We start from the raw sequence: 5260 nt of genomic DNA, 5'->3' as shown, positions 1-5260 counted from the left end.
CAGCCCCCCAATCTGAAGCAAATACTCACCAGCAACCACACACCACACAACAGAACCACTAACCCAGGAACCTATCCTTGCAACAAAGCCCGTTGCCAACTCTGTCCACATATCTATTCAGGGGATACCATCATAGGGCCTAATCACATCAGCCACACCATCAGAGGCTCGTTCACCTGTGCATCTACCAATGTGATATATGCCATCATGTGCCAGCAATGCCCCTCTGCCATGTACATTGGCCAAACTGGACAGTCTCTACGTAAAAGAATGAATGGACACAAATCAGACGTCAAGAATTATAACATTCAAAAACCAGTTGGAGAACACTTCAATCTCTCTGGTCACTCGATCACAGACCTAAGAGTGGCTATACTTCAACAAAAAAGCTTCAAAAACAGACTCCAAGGAGAGACTGCTGAATTGGAATTAATTTGCAAACTGGATACAATTAACTTAGGCTTGAATAGAGACTGGGAATGGATGAGTCATTACACAAAGTAAAACTATTTCCCCATGGTATTTCTCCCTCCCACCCCACCCCCCACTGTTCCTCTGATATTCTTGTTAACTGCTGGAATTAGCCTACCTGCTTGTCACCATGAAAGGTTTTCCTCCTTCCCCCCCCTGCTGTTGGTGATGGCTTATCTTAAGTGATCACTCTCCTTACAGTGTGTATGATAAACCCATTGTTTCATGTTCTCTGTGTGTGTGTATATAAATCTCTCCTCTGTTTTTTCCACCAAATGCATCCGATGAAGTGAGCTGTAGCTCACGAAAGCTTATGCTCTAATAAATTTGTTAGTCTCTAAGGTGCCACAAGTACTCCTTTTCTTTTTGCGAATACAGACTAACACGGCTGCTACTCTGAAACCTATGATAATTATTGTTTTCCTTAAAGCCCCAGCTCCTGGCGTCAAGTGGAGATGTGATGATTCAGCCTTCATTCTTAAAGAAAAAGTAAGTTTCTAGTCCTCGTGGCTGTAGAGAAAGCTTCCAAATATGACCCCAGTGCACCCTAAAGGGTCAAAAAGCAAAAGGCAAATAAAAAGAACTCCCAATCTATTATTTTTACATAATCTCATGATTTTAAAGCCAACCTCGTGATTTTTGGTGAGCCCGACTCATGATTTTTGAATATTTGGCAATACTGGAAATAGGCTGTGGCATCTATGAATAATGTTTTTGTGTTCAAACTTCCCCAGCTCACTGGTTAAAGTGACCCTGCTCAGTTCAGTCTTGAAGGGGGAAGAGATATGACAAAGTGGGAATTTTCTGTAATATTTTTATAAATACTGTGAGTGCCTCAGTTTCCCTCTGTATGTTGCATTGCTACCCAGTCGGTGTATAATGGCTAACACTGCTGTTGGAACAGCACAGGAGGTGTGAGTGTCACCTTGCTGTCTCTGGAATGAAGAGTGTCATTAAAGAACTGGCTCAGTTTGACCCAAATCAACAGAGGCTCCAACAAGACAGAGAGACGCCCCGAGGACTGAATGATCAACACCTAACACAGGAAACCCAGCAGGTGGGACTTGGGAAATGAGCTGGAGAGAAGGGTGTCAGACGGCTGGAATTGGGGTGGCCATTTTGGAGGGACTCGGGAACAAGGACAGAGACTACACCAGAGATGAGTCATCTCTGGCTGGCCATCATGGCTTAGCCAGGATTGACTATGGCTTAACTTCTGCCTCTCTGAGCTAACCCCAGTGCGTTCAGATTCTGTAGCCAGGTGACCAATCGATGGTACCGTGGTTTGGAGAGGCTGCCTGTGTCACTATGAATACTCACTGAGAGCATTGCGCCCTGACGGGACAGCACAGACCTCCCGCAGGAGTCTGGCTAGGCTGGATTTGGTGCAGGGAGCCACGAAGAGAGATGGGGTCGGTCACTGGTGCCAACTGCCTAGTCTCAGAGTCTTCGAGGTCACAGGCTTGCTCAGTGGAACGTTGTGAGACGTTGGGGCCAGGCCCACTACAGGGGCATCCCCAGGAGACTGGTTACAGGCTGGGGCACAGACCAGATCCTGGAACCGCATGACAGGGTAGGCTAAGGAGCTTGGCTGAAGCTAGAAAACCAATTTTCCGCAACCCTGTAAGAAAGGGCTTGCATGTGAAGAGTGGAAGACCCCTCCAGCCTAGAAGAAAGCCCCTAAGGTGTTGATGCTGGACCTTAAAACCCACAATGTTTGGAGTGGGTGAGGGGAAGAGTCACAGCTGCACAGGGAGTTCTGGGCAGGAGAGAGAAAGAGATGGGCAGGCTCATAGCAGTGGGAGCCCAGTTTAGCTGCGGGACCATGAAGGTCAGAGCATGCTGACCTGTGGGGGAGCCGAGGCTCCATGGTTTGGAAGACAAGCCTTGCACTGCAGGAGAAGGACCCTGGATGCCAGAGGACTCTGACCCCAGCTCAAAGAATGCTCGGGAGTGGAGAGAATACTGAGGCAGGGAACAAGTGGGTTTTAGCCCACGAAAGCTTATGCCCAAATAAATTTGTTAGCCTCTAAGGTGCCACAAGGACTCCTCGTTGTTTTTGCTGAGACAGACTAACACGGCTACCCCTCTGAAACCTGTCACCATGCAAGGCACTGAATTTAGCCGTATGAAGTAGAAATCCATCAACTTCATGAAAAAACTTGTGCAGATACAGGCAGACATCATCTTCCTTTCCAAGTGCAAACAGATGGGCATCATACCAAAAGGACTGAAGGTAAAAAATCCATTACAGTCTACGTACCGCACAGATTATGGTGAGAGATTGTGCCCCACACGCTCAAAGAAACTGTGGAACCACCTGATCAACATCCTATACAGCAAACAGGGGAAGATCAAGAATGAGCTCTCAAAACTGGAGACTCTCATAAAAAAAAAACCTTCTACACAAACTTCTTCATGGCTGGACTTTACAAAAACTAGACAAGCCATTTTCAACACACACTTTGCTTCTCTACAGAGGAAAAAGGACACTAAACTATCTAAACTCCTACATGCCACAAAGGGCCACAACAGTGGTTCCCTTAAGTCACCCAACAATATTGTTAATCTATCCAGCTATAATCTTAGCCCGGCAAAAGAGTCTGTCCTATCTCAGGGCCTCTCCTTCTGCCCCACCACCCCCATGAACATGATACAGTTCAGAGGTGACCTAGAATCCTACTTTCGATGTCACCTCCTGAAGGTTGAAACAACAGACTGGACTTCTACATAGAGTGCTTCTGCCGACGTGCATGGGCTGAAATTGTGGAAAAGCGGCATCACTTGCCCCATAACCTCAGCCATGCAGAACACAATGCCATCCACAGCCTCAGAAACAACTCTGACATCATAATCAAAAAGGCTGACAAAGGAAGTGCTGAATAGGTCAGAATATGAACGAGAGGCTGCTAGGCAACTCTCTGACACTACATTCTACAAGGCATTATCCTCTGATCCCACTGAGGGCTACCGAAAGAAACTGCACCATCTGCTCAAAAAACTCCCTAAAGAAGCACAGGAACAAATGTACACAGACACACCCCTAGAGCCCCAACCAGGGGTATTCTATCCGCTACCCAAGATCCATAAACCTGGGAATCCTGGATGCCCCATCATCTCAGGCATTGGCACCCTGACAGCAGGATTGTCTGGTTATGTAGACTCTCTCCTCAGGCCCTACGCTACCAGCACTCCCAGCTATTTTCGAGACACCACTGACTTCCTGAGGAAGCTACAATCCATTGGTGATCTTCCAGAAAACACCATCCTAGCCACTATGCACGTAGAAGCCCTCTACACCAACATTCCACACAAAGATGGACTACAAGCCGTCAGAAACAGTATCCCCAATAATGTCATGGCAAACCTGGTGACTGACCTTTGTGACTTTTGTGACTTTGTCCTCACCCACAACTATTTCACATTTGGGGACAATGTATATGTTCAAGTCAGCGGCACTGCGATGGGTACCCGCATGGCCCCACAGTATGCCAACATTTTTATGGCTGACTTAGAACAATGCTTCCTCAGCACTCATCCCCCTAATGCCCCTACTCTACTTGTGCTACACTGATGTCATCTTCATCATCTGGACCCATGGAAAAGAAGCCCTTGAGGAATTCCACCAGGATTTCAACAATTTCAATCCCATCATCAACCTCAGCCTGGATCAGTCCACACAAGAGATCCACTTCCTAGACACTACAGTGCAAATAAGTGATGATCACATAAACACCACCCTATACCAGAAACCTAGTGACCGCTATACTTACCTACATGCCTCCAGCTTTCATCCACACCACATCACACAATCCATTGTCTACAGTCAAGCTCTAAGATACAACCGCATTTGCTCCAATCCCTCAGACAGAGAAAAACACCTACAGGATCTCTATCAAGCTTCCTTAAAACTACAATACCCACCTGGTGAAGTGAAGAAACAGATTGACAGAGCCCGAAGGGTACCCAGAAGTCACCTACTACAAAGGCCCAACAAAGAAAGTACCAGAATGTCACCTACAGCCCCCAATTAAAACCTCTCCAGTGCATCATCAAGGATCTACAACCTATCCTGAAGGATGATCCCTCACTCTCACAGACTTTGGGAGACAGGCCAGTCCTCACTTACAGACAGCCCCCAACCTTAAGCAAACACTCACCAGTAACTAGATACCACACCATAATAGGACATAACCACATCAGCCACACCATCAGGGGCTCATTCACCTGCACATCTACCAATGTGATATATGCCATCATGTGCCAGCAATGTCCCTCCGCCATGTACATTGGCCAAACTGGACAGTTTCTATGCAAAAGAATAAATGGACACAAATCAGACATCAAGAATTATAACATTCAAAAACCAGTAGCAGAACACTTCATTCTCCCTGGGCACTCAATAACGGACTTAAAAGTGGCAATTCTTCAACAAAAAACTTCAAAAACAGACTCCAGTGAGAAACTGCAGAACTGAAATTAATTTGCAAACTGGACACCATCAAATTTGGCCTGAATAAAGACTGGGAGTGGATGGATCATTACAAAAACTAATTTCCCCCTGCTGATACTCACACCTTCTTGTCAACTATTTGAAATGAGCCACCTTGATTACATTGGCCTCATTAGTTTTCACCCCTTCTTGTCAGCTGTTGAGAATAGTCCACTTCCACCTTAATTGAATTGGCTTGTTAGCACTGACCTCCAACTTGGTAAGGCAACTGTCATCTTTTCATGTGCTGTGTATTTATACCTGCCTCTGTATTTTCCACTCCATGCATCCGATGAA

Source organism: Dermochelys coriacea, chromosome 12 (assembly GCF_009764565.3).
Source record: "Dermochelys coriacea isolate rDerCor1 chromosome 12, rDerCor1.pri.v4, whole genome shotgun sequence".
Lineage (NCBI taxonomy): Eukaryota > Metazoa > Chordata > Testudines > Dermochelyidae > Dermochelys > Dermochelys coriacea.
The sequence above is the reverse complement of the archived record's forward strand: the minus strand, read 5'-3'. Positions refer to the sequence as shown.